This window comes from Pteropus alecto, unplaced genomic scaffold, assembly GCF_000325575.1.
Source record: "Pteropus alecto unplaced genomic scaffold, ASM32557v1 scaffold14, whole genome shotgun sequence".
Lineage (NCBI taxonomy): Eukaryota > Metazoa > Chordata > Mammalia > Chiroptera > Pteropodidae > Pteropus > Pteropus alecto.
Genome location: NW_006436810.1, coordinates 9694074 through 9721377, shown reverse-complemented (window position 1 = coordinate 9721377; position 27304 = coordinate 9694074). Strand labels below are relative to the sequence as shown.

Below are 27304 nucleotides of genomic sequence, written 5' to 3'. Positions count from 1 at the left end.
GTCCTCACCACCAATAAAATAATACTGGGAGCACAAGTGTCGAGCTCTGCCGCGGGCTGGGTCAGCCGTCGATCGTGGCTGATCTGAAGCGTGCTAGTACCGTGCTAGGGAGGGAGTTTGAGGACCAGGGCAAAGGACAGATGATGAGGGTAAAAACGACAGAGGAAATAAGAGATCTTACTGTTTTGTTCAATTTGATGGGAGCCCTACTGAGGATAAACTGGTGTGGGGGATAGAAAATGAGGAAGCCACAGCCCTCGAACTCAGAGGCAGACGTACTCTGCATGCTGAGCACTTGACATGATTTTACGTTTGAAATTTGCAACAACCCTGAGAGACGGGCGTCTGTATTCCAGTTTTATGGGTAAGGGAGTTGGGCTGAAGGTCAGGTGAGTGACTTGTCGTGGGTCCCCTAGTGATCGTAGAGCTGAGAGCGAGATGGTGAACGTGATTTCAGAGCCTGGGCTCTTCGGCTTCCGGAACCGAGGCCGGAAGGCGGTAGAGGGTGATGAACGGTGACGGGACTGTTTTCAGTGGAAAAGTAAAAATAAGGACATCAAACTAAGGGGAACGTATGGGCGCCCTTGAGTTTTCTTTCTGGTTGGGGTTTTGGCTCTACGTTCTATCGTGTGGTGAACATTCGAGAAAGGTCACGCAGCAGCCATCCCGCTCCCCCAGCCCCCACCTTGATAAAAGAAGTCTCCTTACCATGTGACTCGCCTGCAGGTAACAAAACAGGTTCTTAAAATATGTAATAAAGAAGCGCTGCCTGTTCCTTCCTGGCAGCGATCCAGTGGAAGCTAAACTACGCTGGCATTGCCTGGACCCCTGGCCCCAAGGGGTTAATTAAAAAAAAAAATGCTTGAAGTTTCTGAGTTCCCATGGCATGTTACTAGAACGTTCTGTAGCTTTAAAAGCTCTCAGCCTTCACTTCCCCGCACCCAGACCCATTCCGCATATTTGGGGATAGGTCATCTCACTAGAGTTCTGTCCTGCAGTGAACATTCAAGAGAGAAAGGTCACTCATGGGCAGTCCTGCTCCCCCAGCTGTCCCTCATCCCATGCTGGATGTCCCTAAATGCTGACATTCATGGCGAGCATACAGTTTTCCTGGCAGGATTTCTGCCCCTCTGTGAAAGATTTCAGTTATCTCCTCTCTCGCTTCCAGAAGGAGCGTCTTTACCCCGACTTGAAATCTTGCTGTCTTCCTGAGTGTTTTGGAAACAAAATGTGCACTGGGAGAATTCTTGCTTTGTGAATATTGGATCACTTTGTTCCCTGGCACAACAGTCTCTCCTTTGTATTAAACATCTGAGAACAGAAGTTCTAAATAACATTTTTATATTCCCTGTTGATGTGAGTTCTTTATTTTGGGATAACAGTTTGGTGCTTGTTCTTCTGTCAAGTTCTGATTGTACTTTTCCCTTCGTAAATGACAAGGATGCCACTGGGAGTGGTGAGGAGAGCGAGGGCCTGCCCCTGGGCCTGTCCTGTTGGGGCTCTCCTGTCTCTGGTGAGTGGCCTGGCCTGCGTCACAGTGGGATTGCCAGGTGGTCAGAGCAAAGGCACCTCTGGCCTGACCGTGAGCCGAGAGGCTGAGCTAGCCAGCCACAAAGAAACCAGATGGGTAGACAGACCAAAATAACCACTTATCCACCTCCTTCCTGGAAATACAGAAGGGCTGTCTTGGAGGTCCAAGACCTAATTTGGTCAAAACACCCGGCACGTACTCTGAACAGGAGAGACTGAGCTGTGACCTCGATGTGAGTTTCCTACGTCCAGTTTTTTATTTTCGCCAACCCCATTTGCACATCCTCAGGTTGGTCAGCCAGATAGGCCACAACTAATTGGTCACATTTGGCCCTGATGTTAAAGCCCTTCTGATCTTTTTCTTCGTTTTGTGCTTGTACAGCAGACTCGGACATTACTCCGAAGGAAATAAGCCCATGCGCTCTCATTTTTAAGTAAACCCACTATTATAAAATTCAGTTTTGTAAGTAGAATATTTTAAATTTTTGTTTAGAAAATGTATCATCTCCTATTTATTATCTATCACATTTCTTAAGCGGCATAGATAGTATAATGAAACTACGATCTGCTCCCCCAAGAATGTTTATATTTCTGTATAAGTTTCAAAGCTGTCCTTCTTATTCATTCAACAGATACCTGTCGAGTTGTCCCACGTGTCACTCAAGGAGCATGTTGCCTCTGATGTTGACTCGCTTTGGGCCAGAAATATTGTTTCTTGCTCCTCATTTCTTCAGTGAATATGTCCTTTGCCCTTCCTGTGGGCCAAGCAGTGTGCTCATTTTCTCCCGGTCTGCCTTGTTCTTCAGTTGGGGAGGCCCTTGCAGGAAGGGACCATGTTTGAGTGTGGGTCCAGCCAGCAGAGCTTATTAGCTCCTTAGAAGCTGATGCACTAACAGGTCCTGGGATGGATTGAGTTGCTTCCTAACTGGAAGAACATTCTACTTTTCCTATTTAATCTTTCATTGCGGACTAAAATGGCAGAGTTCTCAGGACAGACAAGCTCAAGTGATGATAAAAAATGCCCTCTACCGGGCAGCCTGACAGTACCTGCATTAGTCAGTCAGTGTTTAGATAAGAACAAGCCCCTTGAGGGGCATGCAGCCCTTCTCCAGCCCTTAATTGATTTTTGTGTTCGTTCTGCTTCTTTTAATTCTTTGCGGGAAAGCGATTTGTAGTGCAAAGTGGCTTTACATGTTATAGGCACTGTATTATGTAATACCGGCCTCATCAAAAGATCATTTCTGCTTGTTTTGCCTTTTTTTCCCCTGATCCAGCTCATGTTTATTTTTCTTCTTCATTTTATTTCTTGTGTATAGTGATTGTTCCTCTTATTCCTCCTGCTTCATCGGCCCCCATCGTTGTTTGCCAGGGCACCAGGAGGAGATGGAGGCACTTGATCTCTTCTTTCTTTCTTTTTTTCCCCCCCTTTTTAAAACCAATTGACTAGGCATCTTCGAAAATAGTCACTTTTTCCCCAGTGAGTTTGTTACATAATACGGAGCCTCACTTCTTAGAAATCTGACCTGTAAGAAGCCGGGTCATGTTTGTTCCTGGGGGCTGAGGAGCCTTCCTGGCCCAGGTGTCTTTTGGGGTCTGTGCCATCATCCACCCTGTCGACCAGGGCAACTCCTTACAGAGGTCAAGGGCACCCTGTCCTATAAGAAAGTTCTAGAGAATAGTAGCTACTAAAATCTCTTTGGGTAAAATGGAGTTGGGAAGCCCTCAATTACCTTGGGAAGCCCTCACATAAGAAATCCAGAACTTGAAGGTCTAAAAGGTATTGGCAGGTTTTCAGTGACGTCGCTTAGAGAACTCCGCCTGTGTCCTCATATGATGCATCGCTCTGTGTGTGCGTGTGCGTGTACGTGTGTGCGTGTGCATGTACGTGTGTGTGCATGTACGTGTGTGCGTGTGCATGTACGTGTGTGCCTGTGCATGTACGGAATGAGAAAAATGAGATACTCCATTGTCATGTTCCAGGGAAAACTGGTTAGACTTGTGCCATAACCCCAAGGACAGAATGTGTTCACAGCAGTATTTTGGTGACCAGGAACAAAGCAAGTGAGAAGTAGCCAGGCGTGATCCGAGCACGTCTAATATGCCAGGTTTCTGGAACAGCTGAGCCTAAGGGTTTGGTCTTCATCACGACGTGTTGAGAGGTGATGTTTTAGGGCAGGGACGGAGAAAAGGCCAGCTGTGGAGAACGGTCACTGAGACGATTGGGAAGCGAGCGTGTGAACTTGCACGGCGTCGGCTCCGCGCGGACGCACAGTCTCTTTTGTCGAGGCCGGAAGGAGATTCCGCGAAGGGTCACGTAATAGAAATCGGGTCATTCTCTTCCGTGTGCTCAGTCTAGATTCACACATGCTGTGGCTTTGCGGATAGCAGCTTGCTTTCTGGTGGGCACAGTTCACGCCTGTCTTTAGAAGTCCATTCTGGGCGGCCTTGCCACCTGCAGCACGGAAGGGAAGACCCTTGCGGAGGTCTGGACATCTCATAGCCACGTGGGTAGAGAAGGTGACCCCTTAGGTGGCTGTGAGGTGTTACCCACGGAACCCGAAGGCCGGGTTGAAAATGAAAGCGAGCTGTTCCCTCTCGGGCAGCGCGTTGACTGCGAGCAGGATTCTGCTCCTGATAAGATGTCATCGCGCCTTTGTTCAGCCTCCTGCGTGTGCGTCCGTGCGGTAGCTGTTAGACATTTCATTCAGTTTTCATCCACCTGGCACAGCGTCAGTGGCAAGGTGCTCCCCAGCTGCCCTGTGCCCTTGCACAGGGTTCCACAGTCCTCAATAGGCTGGTTCATGTGAGAGGTGACAACATAGTTTGTCCCAGCTGGTTCAATGTGAGCTTTCTTCTTAGAGTGAGCAAAGGGCGTGGGGCTTTGTAGGGCTGGGCAAGTCACAGGCCACACCACAGGCGGGAGATGCTTGATTCAGGCCACAGGGAGCACTGAGCATTTCTTTTTGTGGGTTAAATAAAATTCGATGAGCAAACGTTTGTGATTAAGCTCTGTTACGAGGTTTTCTGATAATGCGTAACCTAATCACTGAAATCTTTGTCCGGCATTGTTTTGCATGTTAATCTGCAAAGGAAGCCAGAGACAAGCTCTCTCATGTTCTCTGTTTTCATTCTAGTTGATTCTTAATCACCCAAGTCAATAGGGAAAATTACCATCATCAATGACACACACCCACAGAAAGTCCCCAAATGCTTCGGGTTTGATTTTGAGATGTGGACATCAGACCTGTGTGCGCACAGAACCCAGACATTCAGCCACTGTGTTTCCCGGCTTACTCCCTGCTCAGTCAGCTCCAGGGCTCCCTGAGGACAGATGGGGACAGTGTCCAGGGAGTGTCCAGTAGGGTGGGGGCGAGGCCAGGGGCACAACCGGAGGAGGGGGTCATCAGTCCTAGCATCGGCCACGGAGAAAGCTGGCCGTGACGTTAAGTGGATATTTTTATTTATACTTTGTAAAGATCAAAGTAACATGTGTGTGGTTAAACAACCAGCTAGTCCGGAAGACGTTTAATAAAAAATAATGGCCGCTGCGTTTTCCTCTCCTCCCGCAGGCCCACTCCCCAGAGGCAACAGCTTTTACCTTCGCACCCTTTTTAAAAATTCTTTTGGCGGTGACCTTCATGTCTTTAAATAATATAGATAGACCAGCTGTGCCGGTATCCCAGGCTGCTGTAACTAAGCACCACAAGTTGTGTGGCTTAAAGGAATACAAATATATTCTCCCACAGTTCTGGATCCTGGAAATCCCAAATCAAAGTGTCAGCAGGGCCATCCTGCCTCCGAAGTCTCCAGGAGAGACTCCTTCCGTGCCCCTTCCAGCCCCTGGTGGTGGCCGTCTGTCCCCGGCACTCCTTGGCTTGCCGCCGCATCACTGCCGTCTCCGCCGATGTTGTCACATGCCGTTCTCCTCGTGCGTTGCTGTTGTCACATGACGTTTCCCACTTCTTAGGAAGACGCCATTCCTTGGATGAGAGCCCACCCCAGTGACCTCATCTTAACAACATCTGCAGAGACCCCGTTCCCATAAAGGTCACATTCACAGGAATCAGAGCTGGAACTCGGTGTATCTTGTGGGGGGACACAATTCAGCTCATCAGGCCACTCTCTGTCAGGTTTTAAGCGTTTGGCTTCGTTGACTTGGTTCTAGGGTAAGTGAGGCTTCTCTCCCTTACTCAGCCCCGTCTCCCTCCTGAGCATCTTCCCTCCATGGCGTTGTGTTCTTCTCAGTCCGTCCCCTTAAAGGACATTGGCTTAAATGTCAAGCAGATTCTTGAATCTTCACTTTCTTTTCTATTAGCCATAGAAAGTCACTTCGTAACCCATCAAATGAGAACGCTAGCTCTCCTGACTTCTCTCCCCGCCCCCCCACCTTCCAGCCTCTGCCAACTAGTGCCGGGACCCCGGAAGTCCTGGCTTCCTTTTGGTTAACTAAATAGTTAAATCCTCTGCCATCTGTCCTTAGATGCCGAATAGCTGTTTTTCTATAACTTCCATTGAAAGGATCTACAAGTGGCAAAGCAGTCAATAGTGTTTTTTCATTCTTTATTATTATGACGATGTCTGCTGGATTATATTGCCTTTGTATGCCCTGTGGGTTTTAATTAAAATGCTTTCTACCATTTGAAGAATGGCAATATAATGTATGTTTGTATAGTAATTTAGTATTTACATTGCATTTGATTTTAGATGGCAGCATACTTGTCTAGCTTAGTTTAGAAACTCTAATTATTAGTACAGCTTTTGAAATCTTTTTGTGGTACATATTGAAATGAAGCTTTGTGCTTTATTAGGAAATGTTTGATCACATGAAAATAATACCCATGTAGGTCTCTACTCTTTATGAGTTTTTAACAGCAGGTAACTCATTCTAAAGCAGTGCTAGCCAAACTTTTGGGTTTTGAAGCTTTTTTTCTGTTTGTTTCCTTTTTTTTTTAATTTGAGGACCAATGTAGAGATGTTAACTTCTTACTTTGCCAAGTTGGGATCTTAATAAATCAGCTACTGTTTATTCTCACTTAAAATAAATAACAATTAACACCAAAAAAATGTAGGAAGGACATAATATTGGAATAAGTTATGCTACGGATTTTAAAATAGAGTGAATTTAACTTTTAAAAAAAGAACCTCGCTACCTTCCCTAGTTTTTCCCACTTTGTGTGGCCTTGTGAAAACAGTCTGGAGAAGGATAGCCTGGGTCAACCTTGTTTAATGGACATGCATTTGGTTTTAATGGACGTTGAGCATAATTGTTAATTACTCTACCTCTTTCGTGGCTGGTTGATTCATTAGAGGCTGGATGGAGGACACTGAAGACCAGGGGGCAGGCTCCGTGTGGGAGGGGAAGCTTGGTCATCTTGTTTCGTGATCCCTAGCTGTAATAGACCCCATCTTCCGAATATATACCCTTAGTCCAGGCCAGCTGAGCCAGCTCACGATTTTGGGGTGTTACACAGGAGAGGAAACCAGTGAGAGGAATTTCACATTTATAACCTCTGTACAACTCTTGATCGAGTCACCCCACAACTCTGTCTTAACTTCTTAAAGTTTCATAATGTGGTCCCGAGCAGTGTCTGCCTACATATATTCTACCAGGATCATTTTATAACTGAGGCACTATAACTGGCAAACTTAATAAGCATTCAGCAGATGCACAACGACAGAATTTTTATAGTCTTCTCAAAAACGATGAGATTACTGATTATATTTTCTCCATCAAATATATTTAATTAGTTAACCATATGGTTAAGTTCTTTCTCCTTGAAGGACTTTGGATTGGAGTATCACTGTTACTACGTCGAGTATGTTCCCTTGCCACATTCGGTGGAATTTAGTTTTCAGAATGTCAATGTTTTAATATGACATTTTGTGAAATCTCCTCAAATAAGAACAGAATTAATTCCTTGCTTTTTTTGTAAGAAATGGTGTGTGTGCCCGTAGCCAATCACAGGCGGTTTTAATGGGTGGCCATATATAGTACATGGCATGGTCCTAGGACGGACAGTGAGGTTTAAAACATTAACTGGGTAACTTTCATCCCATCCCTGAGAGGTAGTTGGACATCGTCTTCCCGCGTTTTTTACGCAGGGGAAATCCAGAGCTAAGAAGCCAGTAGACCAAGTGTCCTCAGCAAGTGAGTTGCACAGTGAGAAAAGGAAATCCAGTCCCTTCAAACCGCATCGCCTATCCCGGCTGATAAATGGCGTCTCTCGGGGTTCATATTCTCAACCTGCAGGATTCACGCTAGGCGCTGTCGGTTTTTGAAGACGTGAATGGTCCAGTGAATCAAAACGTGACTTTCCAATGAGAAGCACGGAGGGTCGTGTGCCTAGAGGTTTCAGGGCTCCGGGAAATGGCGGTAGAGCTGCTCCTGGGGCTCAGCCAGTAGCACAGTCGAGGAGATGGGGCCTCTGAACCTGCGGCATCCGAGTTTGCTGTTTGTTAAAATAACGACCCAGGTTGAGCTGTCCATCGTGCCATCCTGATTCACGGTGACCAGGAACGCATACTACAGGGAGGATCTAGCTATTATTTATGAAGCTGGGAAAGGTGACAAGTGCTGGCCCTATATGGCTCCAGCTCTGTGTCACTTAGCTCTTTTGGACCTCAGCTGTGCTATCTATCAGTAAAATGGAGACAGTGGTGTCAACTGCTTGAATCCAGGGGATCGGACCAGACCCTCCCCTTTTATGTCCTCTGATTCTTCCGAACACTCTAAGAGGGATCAGACTTGCAGCCTGACGTGCCTGAGGTATGTGTGCCCAGCAGCTGGGTCCCTGGCCCGAGGACCAGGGCCTTGCGTTCCGCCCTCTGCAGGCGTGTCTGCCCACGTTCCGCCTGGCCTTTGGAGGACCTCGTGCCTTGCTCTCTTTTTGTCCCTGTCCAGTGGTTTTCGCTGTTATTCGGGGCATGTCCCACATGTGTGCTGTCAAGACGGGGCCTCGTGGCAATCCACTTGGAGATAATCATTGATCTTCATCCGCGTCGAAATATAATACCTGGTGTGAAGAATGGGACAGTGCCACTCAAAGGTTTAGGCCCTACAGACTGCATCTTTTTCATAACCCATATTCGAGATAGATAGATAGATAGATTCATCGTATAACACAAACATTGGGAAGTTTTAAATAACACTGGACTATGAAAAAAAAAAAAACTGGCGTTGATAATCGTGATCCCGTGATGAGGAGGACTCATCGGCTTCAGCATAGTTTGGTTTCTGTTCAGTCATGTCATACATGGTAATTGTTATAAAACAGAAAAGCACCAGGCACCCCTTTATCTCCCAAGCAAACATTCTAAATAGTCGGGAGTTTGCTGTACATAAAAGGAAGCTTTCTCTCACGCCGAAGCTTGCCAAACAAATTGTGACTCCTAAAACTAAAGCCCAAGGAAAGCATAACTTAAGCTTTCCGTGGATGGAAAATAAACACTAACTTTATATGTGTTTCAAGAACGTAAAAGTCACAGGTGGGAAATGAATCCTCCTCGATAAGAAAGAAATGCTTAGTAGAGTGGAAAAAAAAAGAAAACATTCAGCAGTTTTTGGAACTGTGCAAGTCCAGACAGTTTCTTTCTTTTTTTTTTTTTTTTCTGGTTAGCTGCTCATAGCCACAAATATGTATATTATTTCCTTCTTGCCCACAATTATACTAAGAGTCATCTTTCTAATATACTGGGGAATCCCAGATAAAAATCTCATTTTCCTAAAAAACAGACAAGTCTTTAACTCCGGCAATTAAACAATTCAATTATTCTAGATTGTTAAAGAAACAAATTGTTGTTGTAATGTCTACCTCAGATACTTTCTCCTCAAATTTTTACTGTAAATGGCTTATGTTTTGAGGGAGAGGTTTGCACTGGTCACTGACATTTTGAAATAGCAGTAAGAAACCCCCTCGTGAACTGTCTCCAGTGACGAGGCTGCTTCACGCCTGCAATGTAGTGGTGGGATCACGGCATAGTTTAACCCTTTTCTGAGTATCGAAATATATATTTTATATGCAAAGTAATTATTAGCTACTTTGAATATGCTTCTTATCCAAGCACATTAGCATAGCATACTTCCTAATTGGTCAATACAGTGTCAGGTCTCAGCAGCACAGACCTGAGCCAGCCCCCCTGGATTCAAGTTCCAGCTCTCCCCTTTTCTACCTGGTTCTTGATGATTCCATTTGCTCATCTGCAAAGTGCCGTTTGCAGGAGCACATTCCTCATAAGTGTTATGGTGAGTTAATATGGGTCAAGTGCTTCGAACAGTGCTTGGCGTGCACAAAACACTGTGGAAGTGGCAGCTCTTATTATTTTTTACAATGAGGAAAAACGAGGGAGAAATTCAAACGGTGTTTGTTCATCGCAGGAATCATTCCATTTACCATTAAAATAGGTTTTTGTTTCTAGGATTGGTATCTGTCGTCTGTGCATTCACTTAAAAAATCAGATCCGAAAGAGCAAATGCTAGGAAGCTAATTATTTGCCTCTTCTGCTTCCTTCTTAATTTCTGCTGCGACCTGTCCTATTCCAGACCTAGATCTGATAGATTTTTCTGTGCAGGACCTGTGCAGAACTGACGCTATCAATTTACCTTGGATGTGGGAGGAAGTAAAATACTACTTTGTATAGGAGCTCTCCCACCAAGACTTGCAGAAAGTGAGTAAATAAGGGGTGTTTGAAATGTGTTAGTGAAGCAAGTGATCCAGGCAAATAGATGTTGTCATTTGAAAGGAAATTTTCTCTCCATAAACCACGACACAAAGGATCCAGATTTAACCATTTGTTTCCTTGTAAAGTTTCACTTCTTCATTATATCTAATAATCTCAGTGAGCAGAGCTCTCATCCATGTCTTTTTGAGGTATTGGGAAAGTTAGCATGACTCGGATTTGAGAAATAAAAGATTACGAGAGACGTAAAGTCACCCCTGTAACTTGTTTTGTGTTTAATTTCCCGATGGTAAACCTGACACTAATGTTCACTACCTAATGCTGACTGAAGCATGCCATTCAAAGATAAAATGCTTCTCAGTCATTTTTTTTCTTAAGGTTACACAGTCATAATTGACTTTTAAATACAAATTTAAAATGTTTTAAGTTTTTAAATACAAATTTAAAATTAAAATGTTCCTCTTTACCAATTCCATTTACCATGGTGTCTGTTGCATATTGATTATTACAAAGAACACTGTAAATCCTGCTGGGCTGGTATTTTTTTTTTAATTTGATTACTCATGGATTTGTGACTATCATTATTTGTCGTTGGTTTATTGTTGTCATTTTAAATGTTTTACTTGGACTTAACGGACTACATGTTGCTTCTGAGATTATTCAAAAGATAGTAATTCCACTAGTAAGTGTCATAAATCATTTAACTAGTGTTTAAAATACCTCAAACATGAAAATAAAAGTTCACGAGTTTTTAAATTTGGATTACTGAGAGATGAATATGAAAAAGTACACTCCGAGTTCCTCAGTTGATGGTATCTGAAGAAAGTTTCTTTTCCTTCTTAGGACTACAGCAGTTTTGAATAGTATGTATTTTCGTGTATAAAATGAAAATGTACTGCTCACCATCGTCATCGTCTTATTAACTGGACTTATGCCCATCATAGATTTCATGAGATATCATCAAAGTGAATCAACACACGGAGGGAGAAGCCAATAAATTCTAACATTAACTGGTCAGGCAGAACTTGGCAAAGACATTGTTTGCGATGTTCAGTCATACCAGAATCCTGTTCTCCTGACTCGATTAACTCAATCCAGTTTTCATTAATTAAAAAATTTTCATTTCATTAATAGCGAATTCACACACTCCCTCTCTTCACGGTGACGAACGAGGGACCATTTCGATGGAAAACAAGGGCTCACTTTGTGTCCCGCCTGGCAGCAGTGGCAGCGGCCGCCTCTCATGTCAGATATGCAAATTCCTGGTTTAATATGTAATTCCACAGGCTTTCATCGAGGGCCTGTTTGTGGAGGGGAGTATAATGCACTAGCAGGCGTATGTGTTTTGGAGTCAGACTGTTCTTGGCTCAGATCCTGGCACAGCTACTTGCTTACTGTGTGGCCTTGAGGTTTCTTGTCTTTCAAATATCAACCCACAGAGTTGTTTAAGAGTTAAGTGAGAGGGTGGAGGTGCGAGCGTGTGGCCTTCAGTGAGTGTTACAGTGGCCTCTATTCCCGTCCCTTGTCTTCCTGTCCTGTCCCTTCCCTTCCCCACGAGGGAGGGGGGAGGGTCCACTGTTGTATTTCCAGGCAGAGCATCAGTGCTTGAAACCACCCTTGCCGGCAGGGAGCCAGACGTGTCGTATCGTGACATCCTCGGCCTGTCCCTCCACTGCCAGAGCTTTGGCCAACCTCTCTGTTAAATTCAGGGTCTACCTTTACTTTATGAATATTTCTAAGAGCGTGTCCAGATTTGACCTTCTGCAAGTCTATGTTAAAAGCAGTAGGTTAAAGAATAAGAAACTAACACTAGTGTGTTAAACGGGCAGCATCTGTCTACGGCCGTGCCACCTTGAACGAGTCCGATCCCATCCGATCTCGGAAGCTAAGCAGGGTCGGGCCTGGTTAGTACTTGGATGGGAGACCGCCTAGGAAGACCAGGTGCAGTGGACGTAAAAAATTTAAAAAAATAAAATAAAAGATTGTAACCTGACAAGGTCCTTGCAATCTGTGAGGTCAACCAAGGGTTGCCTTGCCTAAAAAAATAATAAAATAAAATAAAAAAAAGGTGAAAAAATAAACGGGCAGCGTCCCCCACAGTAATACAGCACGGCCTAAAAAAATAATAAAATAAAAAAAAATAAGTAAAAAAATAAATGGGCAGCGTCCCCCACAGTAATACAGCACAAAGGGAGAATTGGTTGGACTTGATAGAGTAGCTGTGGTTGATTAGATATGACTCAGAAATTACTCTCAGGTAGCATTCCTGAATATGTCCTCTACAGAACACTAGTTCTTCAGGATGGTAATAGATATTTATTGAGAAAAGGTTTCTGAAAATCACTTGGGAGACACAGGTTTCTTTCCTGCAGGCCTTCTCAGCATCTTCCACGTGCTCCTAAGCATGATGATCCCACACAGGGGGATCGAGTCATTGTACGATGCACTTCCAAAACGTGCTTCGCCGTGGAGGCAGAGTTACGTCGCACCCAAGTAACGCCTTGCCAGATTGGTATTTCATGGGAGGTGTTTCGCCCAACACTGCTCTGTGGTCTTCAACTGGGAATATAGTAGAATGCGGATACCGTTGAGTCAGCCCCCGGAACGTGTTGAGCGTTGACCACTTGCAAGGCCCTGTCCAGCCAAAGATGAGTAGGAGCCAGTCATCGCAAGAGATCGGGCGACCAGGCTTCGAGTGTGGCCTCGTCTGTGAGACGTCAGAACCAGGGACGCCCTGGGAGACGGTGTCCCAGCTGAATCAGCCGAGGCAGGTCCTGAGGGTGAGGAGACCGGTTCCTGCCTTGGATATGTCATTCTCTGTCGCTCGCTAAAGCTCTGATGATGGCATTGGTACCCTGTTCGCCTCAGAGACATTCTGCAGATGAATCGAATGCGCGGCTCCCAGCCTCAGGTGGTTACAGTTCAACCAGTTGGAGGTTTCATTCAGGAGGAGATTTTGCACAGTTGACCCTGAGCCTGAGTTTCGGGGTACATAGTCATTCTGTACCCCGACACTCGGCTCGAGTCAGAATGTCATCTAAGGGGAGAAGCCTGAAAAAGCAAACCACACACGTGGGCGACTTGACTTCCTCGTGAGGGGCATGGCCGTTGCGTGTTGGTCGAACCTGACGGCATCATCTGTATCTGTATTGGTATTTCTTATTGATGAGCTACGAGCAGCTTTTGGTCATGGCAGATGTGACTGGGGGGAAACTGTCTTCTCACCAGTCAGATCTGCGGACTGTTTCGTCACCGCTGGATTTTTCCACCCGTCGGGCCTGAGGAAACGTTTTGGCAGGTTGCACCGTTATTTTGCTCATGTTGTGAGTAGCATTTCTCTGACCTTTTGTTATTTACTGAAACAGTCCGGCCTGTTTTCTTTTAAGAGAAGCGTGAAATGAAGGGGAGTCGGAGCACAGGCGACTTTGGTATGAGAAGACCAGCTTCAGGCTGCTTGGCCCCGAGCACACTTTTAAAGTTGAGGGGTCGTCGGCCTGCTGGTTTCTTATTTCCACAATTTTGAGGGGTCTTTTGGGGGAATTTTTTTTTTTTCTCACTAAAGCAGATACATGGGAGATTAGCCATTTATTTAAAACATTTCACCACATCTAAAAGCACAACCTTTTAAGAGTTTCCTTCTGACATCTTCGGCGTGGCGGGTTGTCCAAAGCTTTTCCTGATTTGAACAGTGACGTGACCCGTTTCAGGGGGAAAATGGACCCCATTTCAGGATTGACCTTGACTTTATGATGATTTCTAAGAGCACGTCCAAAAATGATCTGTGAGTCTCTGATATGATGAAGTGTAGTGGGTTCAGGAATAGGCCAAGGTAGTGTCAGGTCTTAGCAAGACGGACCCAAGTTCTGGATGGGTGACTCGGTGACAGGGCAGCCCAGCCCTCCTTCCTGACCTCTCATGGCCCTTGTGAGCCCCCATGGTAGAGGTGATGGCATTTTCCCGGACATTCTCAGTGTCACACAGGGGCTCTTTCTGTCTTCTCTTTGCTTACCTGTGCGTACCATACCTGCCTCCCAGGTGCTTTTCTGCCTCTGCCCCTGGTGAAGGACTCCCACTCATTGTAGGCTGGCTTGCCAGGGTAGGGGAAGTACCAAGATCTTATTACTTCTTCAGAGGTGATGTGTCTGTGTGCATGTATTTGGATGTATATGTTTATTCTTACCTCCCCATCTATTTACCTGCTGGTCTTTTTCTACCTCAAACAGAAAATTCAACAGGAATCGTATCTTTTTGTTGAGATCCTCATAGCTCTTGAACTTGGCTGCCATTATTAAAGACGTCACTCAAATTTATCCAAACATAAAATGACCTTGACATACATAAACCAGCCTGCATGACTGTTAATGAAGGTTCTGTGTCATTTTCTAAGGATTATTGTGTTTGAGCATTGCCATAGTCTAATAATAGGCCATTGCTTTAGAGATGTTTCATTCATTTCTTCAGTCATTCAGTCAACAAGTACGTACCGCACTGTCCTCAGTGTTAGGGACACACTGGTGAACAGAGGGACAAGCTGCTCATGGAGCTCCCATGAGAATGCAGGATACAGATGATAAATAGGTGAGCCAAGAAAAGGTGGTGGTAGACGACAAAAGGCTAATGCCGGATAAGTGGGGAGGGGGCATACGAGTTTAGATCAGAGGGTCACAGGAGATGTTGCCTTGGCCCTAGACCCATAAGATGAGGAGGAGCCGTTAGAAACCCTGGGAGGACAGACAGAAGGAAGAGAAACATCTTGCCATGAGTTGGACTCCTCTCTCCTCCCTGTTCTTTATCTAATCACCTCATGTATGTGCTTGTCACTTGGAGCTACGACCTGATTACTCGCTAAACCTCTGCCTCTTTGGGAACACCCAGGAAGCCGCAGAAAGATGCTGTCGTATTAGAATGAGGCAGGGCGCTGGGAAGTCCAGTATGGACATCTGAGAAACCTAGTTTTCTCTTCATAGCCCTCTCCACAGCTCTCCTATCCAGAGAGGCTGCATTGCACAGATCAGAAGAGAAGCTGACTTTGTTCCTCGGAGTAAAGTGGTAGGAAATACTTTAAAATACTGTGAGCAGAAAAAGAAGCAACATAGAGCTTCAAATGCAATTGGTTTAAGTTGGACAAAATAGTTCCAGACGAGCACCAACTTTCTCATGGTGCTTTTTAAACCTTTTTTTTTTTTTTTTTGCAGTAAATGCAGACCCACAGGAAGTTGCAGAAATAGTACAGAGAGGGCCGTGTACCCTTCATCTAGCTTCCCACAAGGGTGACATCTTACAAAGCTATAGCCATAGTACCATGTATATAGCATATACATCATCAACACCAGGAAGCTGACGTTAGTATAAGCTCCAGACCTTACCCATATTTCTCCAGTTGTGTTTGTGTGTGTATATGTGTACTTTGCCCCATGCGTAGAGTCCTGTAACCACCACTGCCATCAGGATACAGAACTGTTCCATCACCACCAAGATACCCTTCCTGTCCCATGGCGCTTTCGTGTATGAGAAGCAGCAGCAGATGTCATTCTGCTTCTCATCTGGGTCATACTCTGCATGCATCCGTAGTGAGGGTGGATGAGTCTCTGAAATCTATTGCTTGGTTTGACTGCCATGGAATATGCATAACTGACTTCCAAGTGAAGACCCCCTGGTCTGACTATCAGCCCAGAACAAAGAAAGACAGGTGTGAATAAATAGCCCAGCCTTGATCTCATCATGGGGCCCCATCAGTTGACACCCATTTGATTTAAGAGCCTAGGACCAGTCATGTGACCTTAGTTGTTTACTTCTTAAAAGAACCAAACCTTTTCTGTTGCCACATGCCTTTGGGGACTTAATCTATACGGGGCTTTTACTACAATATTTCATGAAGATGGCCGAGGAAGGAAACACCAGAGATGGATTAACAGGTTACCTGATGAGTGGGTGGGTACATTCCTTATGGAACAGAGAACAAATTATAGAAAAATGCCCGTTCGTGTACGGAGGGAAGAAAAACTCTTTGGACGTGCAGTTAGCAGTAAGAACTGGAGGTGCAGGCTGAGAGGGAAACAGCTATAAACAGATTGAGAGGGAGAGACAGAGGATTTAAGGGAAAACATCTGCCTGCTGCCTCTGACATCCAAAAGCTGCATCTGTGGCGTAGGATCAATCTTGTAATGCTTAAAAAAGGAATGCAGAGGGGCCCAAAATGGGCTCTGAAAGTTTCTTTTTTTTTTTTTTTCTTCGAGATTTTCGGTTCGCTTTGCCCAGAATGCTGCCAGGGACTGATAAAATCGATTCACATGGTCCCGTTTCTTGATGCTGAAGTAGCGATCCTCAGATGCTAACTTTAGAATGATCTCGAAGACATTTTACCTGTGTCGTTCCAGACACACGGGTTCAGAGGAGCCCATTTACTTTGCTTAATGAAACCTCTGGCAATCTCGAGATGGACTCTTCAGAGATTTTGCATTTTAAGTAGAATTTCGCTCTATTAGGGAAGGTGGAGCCGATCATGTTGTCATGAAGACTCAGAAGAGATTTAGAGCATCTTTCTCGATGCGAGAGTCAACTTAACATGTGTCAGATGAGCCCCTTGGCTTGCGCATCTTCTTTTTCGCTTGGGTCAGTTGTTTGTATCTTACGGGCGCTGTCTAAGAGGCTGATTTAAAGAAAACAGAGATTCAGCGGTCTCGTGGGTGTGCGAGTTCTCAGTTCCTCCAAGTGGAAGTAAAGGAGGATTATGGGGAGAGGGTTCTGGTTCTGTTCTTCACTCTTGGTCACCACCTTCCCTCGCACGTGGCCTTCGTAGTGCGATGCTGGCGTGTGTGCACTTCAAGGTCAGTGATCTTTCCCTTGAAGAACATGACCGACCCAACCCATGCTACCCAAAGACTGCCACCACTGACATGGAGGAAGTTGTCTCAAATGAGCGTGAACCCTTTTGGAAATGTCACTCTTTAGCTTTACACTTGCCTCTCATTGTCTACCCCACATGACTCCTCTTTTTAACACTTGTCTTTGTTTTTATCCGTCGTAGCCCAAACCAAGATTACAAAAAGATTCCCGTGCGCTGCGGCCACATGTTTTAAGCAGTTTGAAATTTTACCAAATACGCGTTAAATTCGGGTCAGTAATACCACTTCGCATGCATGTCGTTGGTTTGCTGGAGCTCCTTTCTGAGCAGCAAGGAGAATGGCCTCGTGTTTTGTACATGGAGGAGGAGGGAATGTTGCCGTGAGGAGTGACCGATAATAAGGGATTGTGACAAGCTGAGAGGGGGAGGAGAGTCGATAAACAGAAGAGAGGAACTGAGGATGTCTGGTTGCTAGAGTGTGGCAAAAAAAGAAAAAAAAAGGCGGTCAGTGACGATCACCTGCTCTTCGTGCTCAGAATCTGTGGCATCTTTTAGTTTCCGCCCTCCAATGCCGGCACGTGATAGGCTGTGAACATGTGTCTAAATAAATTGGGCCATATACAGTGTGTCCTGTTCTCCAGCTTTCTCCGCAATAATGTGTATGTCCTAGCCCTGTGTTGAAAATGAGGACGAGTTACATTAAAGTCTGATCATTCTCCTCAAGTCACATAGGTTGAATGTGGTGGCTCTGGACTCGGGTCTTTTGATCCCCCAGGGTAACCTTCCATTGGCAAGTCAACGGTTTCTCATTGTCTTCAGGCTCAGAACCCTTCTGATTTTTTGTACCTGGTCCAGGTGTTGAGAAGCTTGGCATAATGGAAAGGCTCAGACTTCATTTTTTTCTTTTTCACAAGAACTCTCTAGAACTCTTTCATGACACCGTAGGGATGACCGATGCCGTGTGAAGACCCCCCGCCTTAGACTAGCCCGCTACAGAAAATGTCAGCTTGGGTGCACGTCTGTATGTTGCATGCTGTGCATTTCCTCATGCCCCGAAAAGAACAAGTCGAATTTTTCCAAACTAAGTAATTAACCATAGGACTTCACACCCTTTTGCGTTTCCGCCACAATTTAGATCTAACTCCTTTTTAAAAAATTGTATTCTACACAAAAGGTAGCCTGACAGCGAGAGAAAGAGGAATGATGGGCGGGACGCTCTCTAGTCAGGCCAAGGGACAGGCTGGGACGTCTTGTTTTTATCAAATTCTCATAGCTACTTTATTTCTCTGTGTGTTTGCTGGGCCTTTGAGGGTCTGTTGTGCTTTTTGTAGCTGGATGTTTTCTGGAGGGTCATCAAGCAAGAGGAGTATCCTCTGCATTAATAACCTTTTGAAGGATTTTAGCAGTAAAAATCAGAGACCAGATGATCACGTGGAGAGCAGGAAGGGGGTGGGGGTGGGGCATTCATTCCCCCTCAAGTTCACCATGCCCCAGCACCAGACTCTGCACCCAATCACTCTGAGATCTGATACCAAGTTTGCTCAATAGTGATGATGTAAATGGCAAAACCACTACCCTCATGTTTGGGGATAAGAAGTGTTCCTTAAAAAGCATACGATGTACAAAATAGTGACCATGAAATGCACTCGGAGCAACAGCTAATGTCTGTTTGTGTTTTCCTGTCTCATTTTGTTTTGTGTTTGTGTGTGAGTGTGTGTTTTTTAGTGAATCGATGCGGAGTTCCAAAACAACTCTTGAATGTTTACGTACTCTGCACTTTATCTAATTATAGAAAAGCACAGGTGCCATATGAAAATTTAAAGAAAATTTATGGCAAAGATAAACATCATAGATCAAGGGTCAGAAAACTATATGGCCAAATCTGGCTTGCCATTTGTTTTTGTAAATAAAGTTTTATTGGAAACACAGCCATGATCCTTTGTTTCTGGATTGTCAATGGCTGTTTTCCTGTTACAACAGCAGAGTTGTGTAGTTATGAAAGAGACTATATGCCCTTAAAATATTTACTTTCCGGATATTTACTCAGAAGTTTTCCAACCCCTCTCGTAGACATCACCGTGATATTTATTTACACACTCATTCGTTTATTCACTATTTTAGTGATACTCTGGGGGAATATCAAGGTGAATAAAGCAGCCCCTAGTGTCCAAGAACTCATAACGTCACAGAGACAGGTCATGAACTCAGATCGCCTCCTGGCAAGGTGGACAGCAACACATTCTACAGATGAGGAAGAGCTTAATTGCTGTGGGAACCTGGCGAAGGCCCTTGACAAAGGGAAGGAATTGGGTTAAACAAAAGCCTGTCTCTTGCTTTCATACCGTGGTTCACAGTGACTTCCCAGTGGGGACTTAATGAGAAATAAGAGTCATTTCCTTCACGGAATTTTATAAATTGTAGTACCCCGAGGGTGGAAATGATTTAAGATATTACTTAGCGTCCAGATTTCTTTATCTGGAAGTGTATTTCCCCTGGAACTATGGGGATAGTCATATTTCTAGAATATTCTTCAAGGTTTGAAGGAAGGCTTCCTACTTCAGGGTGAGAAGAAAGAGAATTCCTGTTTGGTTTGTTTTTTTTACTGACTGTTCACTGAACAAAGTCATATTAAATATAGTGGATGAAAAAGGGGTTCTACGACAAGCAACCTCACAGGGTGATCTGCTCATAGATTCCTAAGTGGGCAGGTGGAGGTGGGTAGGCACGCCCCCGGCACATAACTTGTTTAGTAAAAGCCTTATCTTTGCCTGAAGCATCTTTGTTTCTGTGCATCTAGGTTCACACACCTTTGAAATGCATCTTTTCAGACCCTTCTTTCTAAAGCCTGACCACCCTCAAGAGAGAGCAGAGCCTTAACTCTCCTCCCGTAATCTGATCTCCGCCTTGCTTTTTCCCACCTCCACGCAATCGTCCTTGAATTCCCTCCTTCATTCCAAATGCATAAAACAAAACTGCAAACCTGTTCTCTGGAGCGTTTGAGATCTTGCTCTCCTCATACGTCAGTCAGTTTGGTTCACATAAAATAACAGTTCTGTACAGGTTGGGACGTTTCTTGACGTCGACAGTAGTACAGGTTTTAAGGGAGGGACCTTGACAGGAAAGCTCTCAAGTGTCAGATGGATCGTAAGCAAGGTAAAATTGCAGAACCCCAGCGTGAAGAAGCAGGACACAGTGGCAGTTACATCTCTCTTCTCTCTGGAATGCCACACTGTACAAGTGTGAACGGAGCTTTTCCTAAAGGTTCATTCGGGTCAAATGCCACCTCACCGTGGGAAGATTCCATGCAGGAAGACTTCCCCCATCCCCCATGGGATTTATGTCTGCCTCTTCCTTTGTAACCTGCTCGAGGGCACGGTTCATGCTTTTTTCATTTTTGTACCACCAACAGTGCCTACTCCGTTTTTTTTTTGCGTTTTCTGAATATCTGTTGAGTGAACACAAATTAAATGCAGACCTTCACTGCATTCAAAATCTAGGGGGCTGATTTTGGAAGAGGATTCAAGAATTTCAGGTTTGTCTGAAATCGAAACAAGTGAGATTCTTTCCGTTCTGCTTCCATCGGAGGATCATAATTGGCTAAATTTCAGCCACCCATTCTCTATCTTCGTAATGATAAGATACTAGAGTGAGCTCAGTATTGTTTTAGAAAAATGACCTTGTGAAGTTTTACCCACCGAAAGTATAATATTTTCATGGATAAAACGAGTATGTTTGGTGAGAAAGTTACTGATAGGACATAGTAGTGAACCCCAACAGGTCATATTTTAGGAAGCACCAAGCCCAAAGGTTTCACATTTCCTGAGTAGGAGAGCCCAGAAGTGAGCCACCAACACTGTCCCCTGGGGCTCCGGCCTCCCATTACCAAGAAGCCCAAACCAGCCCACCTTTGAATCTTCCCCACTGCGCCGCTTTCACAGTCTGCCCCAGATAGAGACTACGAGATGGAGACGTATTCTAGAAGCTCATCTTGCTCGTCCCCTTCCCCCGCTCCTGGCCTGAAGAGGAAAACCCAGCCCCTCGTGTGTGAAGAACACACTTTAGGGCATTTCCTGACAAATAGGTGTAGTCACTGCTTACACGTGCGGGTGCTGTCTTCTATCAAAGCCGTCTACGTAAACATAGACTGCGCTGTCTCCTTCCAGCCCCACGTGTATTTATGAATGAGATTGCTTCATCGTTTTCTTTTAATGTTAGTAGCAGGGGAGTCCGGAAAAGCATTACCTCTAAACACGGGGAAAGAACATTGCGAATCCATACATTTCCAGCCCGCCGGGGCAGTCCCCAGCACGCAGAAGTCCATGCCGCACCCCTACAGGATGTTGCCTGCGTTTCTCGTTTATAACCATCACTTTGGAGGGCCTAGAAATGCTTAGGTGAGAGTAAACGACCAATTGTGCTAGAGTTCTGTTTTCACTGCAGTCTTTCTGGATGGCTGCGGATTCCGTCCCGTTTGAAGCATTCGGTGGCATGAATCCACTTGGTTTCTGCCCACATCACTGCATTCCTGGGATGCCTTTCACAGGCCTTCGCTAGATCATCTGACAGCCGCCTGTGAGGTCAATGAACTTTATACATAATTAAACATTCGCAGTTCAGGGAATTAATTTTTTTTTTTTTCCTCCCTGAGAAGCAGAGAAAGGACATGTTCTGTTGCCCCCTGTTACCGAAGAAAAGTTACGTGGAGTAATCAGGCAAGTTTCACATGATTTAGTGCTGAACGGAGTAAGAAAGTGATTGCATCCTCTGCTGGGCCTCACAGAACAGTCACCACCCACACTGTTTATTCAGACTCGGATCTTGGCCATTTGGGGTTTAAGCCAGAAGAAGGGCGGGGGGAAATCCTACCCTGGAATGAACGCTTTTGAAACTCTGTATTCTTGATGAAATGCAGCCAAGGGTTCTTTTAAAAATCTATTTAAAATCAATTACTGGGATCATATTTTCATTTACAACGGATTGTTAGCAACAGCTAATTTTCTCCGTTTCCATCCAGCTCTGGACTTGGGCTGGGACAGGAACCATCGCTGTATGTTCTGCCCGGGTATCTGATGCCACCACCAAACTATGTGGTTAATTGGGCAACGCCGACCTTTGACCAGCTTTCCATAACACAACAAGGAAAGGTGTGAGGACGCGAATGAAAACAAGCCTGAGGGACCGCAGCAAGTGTGCTTCCCTAGGGGAGAGAAAACGTGCAGGAGGCGTAGCGTATAACACCCGAGAAGAGTCAGGGGGAGCGAGAGGCAGGGCCGTCCGAGCGCCTGGAGGATGCACCAGTCCGACTCTCTGCACTCGGGATCACAAAAAGCCAGCTCAGATGTGGGCGAGCCTATCGGGATTTTAAGGATCTCCAGAGGAGAGTGCACAACCTCCCTCGATTACCCACCCTACGGCCCAGAAATTCTTATTTCCAGCCGAAAATGTGCATGGAATGCTGCTTCTGGGGATTGGTTATTGATCGGGACCACCCGACCCGCCCGTAGCCAGAATCACTTCCAGCGGGGGATGGAGCATCTTACTTACTGCTTAGTTGAAGCTAGTCACCTTGAGTCCGCCAGGCCCCAAGAGTGGAGGAAGACTAGCATTTATCGAGACTCCCAGACACCAGTACTATGACTGGGCGTGTTGTGTATGTCACCAGGGGAAGGAATGTAGCTGTGACATGTCCAGGGCTGAGCCTCCAAACCACATGCACATGTTAAATGCTGAAGCTCCTCTTCTGGATTTTAAAAGAAAAGAAAAACAAAATCCTGAAACACAGAAAAGAGATAGATTCTAGAATTTCAGAGGCCTTGAGATGGTAGCCCATGTCCTTAGTTTTAAGAAGAGCTAAATGCCAGAGTATATAGGGACGGATCCTGGACTGGCTCTCCGGTCTCACGTCCCCAAGGCAGCATCCTGTCCTTCCTTCATAGAATGCTTACTCTGAAGGCCAAGGGATGCTGTAACCGAGGTCGGTCGTCTCACTTCCTCCGCTCACTTCCTCCTCAGCAGGTGGACAGTGAATGGTCAGCCCCTCCGTGAGTCAACTACAGATTCATTGAAAAGCTGTCAGATGACCCGGCAGCCTTGCTTCTTCCCTTTTAATTGAGTTATGTCATTGCTCTTCCTCAGGCTGCGGTTTGTTCCAGAAAGAAAGAGGTTGTCTTCTCCTTGCCCCGCCTCTCCTAAGCTGCATCGGTTCCAGTTTCGTGTTACGTAATTCCTGAATGAGTGGAGTGAGCATTGCAGCTCGGGGCTGAGGCCTCGAGCCCTCTGACAGTAAACCACGTGCCCACGCCTCCCTCGCCTTTATTGTCCATCAAGTGATGATAATAACTCTTGCCCTAACCACCTGGTGGCGGTGGGGGGAAGCTCTGGAAACAAATGATAACATCCATCGACGTCTTAAAAATGTGCAAAGTACAGTGCTTTTTAATTACGAACTGTTTCAAGTAAGCAGGAAACACAGGGAATAAGGTAGCAAAGGCATGTGTGTTCTACCATCGTTCCGTCATATCCATCCCGTGTTTGCTTCTGATCTTCTCACCTACCTTAAAAAAAAAATCAAAAAGTTTTAAGTTAAGCTGAGAATAGAGCATAATACCCCCAGTTCTACCCCTTCTCCCTTTTTTGAGCTTTACAGCATCAATTTAAATCTGATGCCTATTTTTACCAAGCATGATTTCTTTCATCTTTTGTACGTGTGCATCTACAGACAATATGTATATCTGAAAATGTTTTCAAACATTATCTAAATGATATCGTCGGGTTTGTGTTCTACATTTTATTTGTAAAATTTATCTGTCCCTCCGCTTCATCCATGTTCCATGCTGTGTACTATTTCACCCAAGGAAGGACAGTGTAGTTGTTTCTAAGGTTTTGATGTTACAGCCAATGCTACAAGGCGCACGTGTTCTTTGCACACACACGTGGGCCATACGGTGTAGCCTATTCCTCCTTGGCTGCCAGCCTGTTTGTAGAGCATGTGACTGTACAAAACAACATGAGATTAAATCAAGCACAAGAAAAAATGATGCAATCAAGACAAGGCAAACAGGAGATGCATGAGGCTGTTGCTGGCATAACCCAGTATACCGTTTTACAGAAAACTTATTTTTGTTTGTTTGTGTGTTTTTTTATAAGTGGAAAGAGTATATGCTAAAAAGTATAGTATAGTCTGTACATAAACCAGTAACATAGTTGTTTATTATCATCAAGTATTATATACTGTTCATAATTGCGAACGCTATACCTTTATATGACTAGCAGTGTGGTTGTATAAATGCATGAGTAATGTAATGCGTTGTTTCAGCGTTACCATGGCTACGATGTCGCTAGGCAGTAGGAATGTTTCGGCTCCATTATACATGGTCTGTCGCTGACCAAAATGTCGTTGTGTGGCATGTGACTACGTTGCTAAAATCTAGCTGTCGGCTGAACATCTAAAATTACATTCAGGAACTTTTTTATCTTTTTCTACTTTTTTGTGTGTCAGTTTTGGTCACATAGTTTTCTAGATTTTCCATTTCATCTGTTGTTAGGTTTATTGCTTTAGAGTAGAGAATAGAATACTCATACTTAATTCTTTACTGTATTTATAGCTATGGCCCCATTTTCATGCCTAATAGTGTTTATTTGTGCTTTCTTTTATTTATCGCTTATTCTTATTGAATATCTACCTATTTGATTAGTCTTTTTAAAGACTAACCTATGTTTTGTTCCTGCTCTGTAGTGTTTGTTTTTTATCTTATTGATTTGTTATTATCTTTATTATTGCCATCCTACTATTTTATTTATTTCTGGAAAAAGTTTTCTGTTGTCTTTGAGTTTCGTTTACTGCTTTCTCTACCTTCTTAATTTAACATTTTTCTTGTTTTCTGATACTGTATTTAATGCTAAATATTCCTTCTACTGAAATCTAGGGTTTTAATTATCACTCAGTTCTAAGTGTTCTGTTACTTTCGTTCCTTTTGATTTCATGTTAATATTTTAGTAGGGTGTTTTGAAATATCAAAATGTCCTGGGTTTGGGGGCCTATAGTTTTATTACTGATTTGAGCTTTTATTGTCTTTTGGTCAGTGAATGTGGTCTAAATGTCAGTAGTTCTTTGGAATTTGTTGCGATTGCTCCCGTGGCCTAGAACCTGATCAATTTTCAGAAATATTTCATGTGTATTTTTTATTTATTGGGTGGTGGGTTCTCTTTCCACATCAGATTGTTTGTAATACGCATTATTTAAATCTTTTTTTCCCAATTTTTAGCTTGTTCTATTGATTTCATAGAGCTGTAGATTAAAATCTCACTCTAATTATGAATTTACTTTCATGTAATTAAATCAAATATATGTACAATTTGACAGTGTCTCATTAGCCATACAGGATTCCTGATGAGTGTGTCTTTTTATCATTAAGCAATGTTCCTCTTTATTCCCCCAAATGCTGTTGGCTATAAAGTCTACTTTATCAGGATTATTCATTCATTCAATTAAAACAAATGCTTTTTATAACATTTATTACTGGTAGGGACGCTTATCATTTGAATACGTTATTTTAGGTTTACCCTTGCTGTGACATCATGTGTTAGGCTTCTTCCTGTAAACGAGTTTTACAAAATTCAGTGTGAGGATTCCTGCCTGTTAACAGATTAGTTTAAGCCACTTACATTTATTATTGGTCACATATTTGGAATTCACTAGGAATCTACGTTTTCTTTATGCCATGCTTCTCCTTTACTTATTTTTTTCCTTCCCATCCTGCCTTGTATTGGACGACTTGAGTTTTTCCGTCGATTTCACTTCTTTTCCTTGTGCCTACTCTTTGCTCCTCCGGTGGCACCAGGCCCCCTGGCCTTGGCCACGCTCAGCATTCAGCCTGCAGCCCAAAAGCCCAGGTGGACGTGTTTTGTGAAGTGCTGTGTAAAAGACAGAGAACCTTGCTTGGGAGTTATTTCCCCGAGACTCTTTCTGAGCTGGCGCATTTTTAAAGGGCCAGCTCTCAAGTGAGCCAACCTGAGCAATCCGAAGGCCCTGTTGGAGGTCCGGGTGCCTGATCCACTCAAGGCGAAAGAGAGGGAGGAAGGGAGGAGACGGGAGAAAGAAGGGAGGGATGAAAAGGTAAAGGGGTGATGAAGGCAGAGGTCCTCCCGGTGGCTTGGTGAATGACAAGGAGAAGATCGTGGTTTTCTTGCAGCCCCTCAAACCCGGGACCCAGGATGTCATTGAGCGGTCGACCTGGTCGCCACATGGTTGCGGCCGCAGCTCCCTTGGATTGAAGATGGGAAGAGTTGGGGAGTGGCTCTGCAAGAGAAGATTCTTGAGCTGAGGAGCTTCCACACGCGAATCTCCAGGGGATCCTCCGAGTGGGGGGGATGCAGCCTGGAAGCCCCGTGTGTGCAATTACCGACAGCTGGAGCGCAAGCTGGGCGAGGCAGAGGAGCCAGTACCTCAGTGATGGTCATGGATATCAGCGATGCTTGCACTGTTACGTGACATCATCCTAAAGAACTTCGAGACACTCAGGAAGCCCAGGGTAGAAACAGAGGGAATGCTGTGTTGAGAGCCTCCTCTCTCCTTCTGGGATGGGTCCGGCCGGGATCTTCTTTCCAGGGACTCCAGACTTTCCCCCACCTGCCTCCCGATGAGTCTCTCCTTCACCTTAGCTCCCAGGCACAATAAATAGTCATACCATTGAAGAAAAATTAAATTACTGTTTTCCTCTCGATTTGTAACATAGGTGTTTTGTTCTGTTATTTTAACTGTTTCCCTTAAACATTTGTAAGGGAAATTAAAGTTTATCTGTATTTCCGTTTGCTTCCCAAATAAAATAATACAGATTCCTTAGAATTTAACCTAGCTTTTCTTTAGCCTCGCTTTAGTCTGTCTTTTTCTCTCTCTCTTATATGACACTATGGAATATTTTATTATCATCTGTCATTTTGTTTCTTTTTTGTTCCCATCCGATTTTTTTTTTTTTTTTACAAATCTACTTTTTAAAATTCATCAAAGTAGAGGCCATTTTACTTGCAGTGTGATTGAGAGGATGAAATCCAGAACCATTTTGCTTTCATTCGAATCCCAGTTTCGTTGCAGGTCACTTAGAATGGTGCCTGGTCTGCAGTCTAGTGCTGAGCAACCCCTGAGTAAATGTTACTGATGCGACTTCTTGGGGTCCATTCCTCCTTTCTCAGTTCAGGTTTCTGCTTCCTGAAGTACACCCTTCAGTAGTTATTTCATCAAGGATTTGGGAACCTTAA

General features: G+C 44.5%; 1 protein-coding gene and 2 pseudogenes across 1 annotated transcript in view; all 3 read left to right on the top strand.

Moving 5' to 3' along the window:
* Positions 1-27304, top strand: part of BCL2 (BCL2, apoptosis regulator) — a 167377-nt gene that overhangs the window by 48926 nt on the left and 91147 nt on the right. The window lies entirely within an intron of this gene.
* On the top strand, positions 439-26841 carry LOC112481239 (annotated as a pseudogene).
* LOC112481339 lies at positions 12041-12159 on the top strand (annotated as a pseudogene).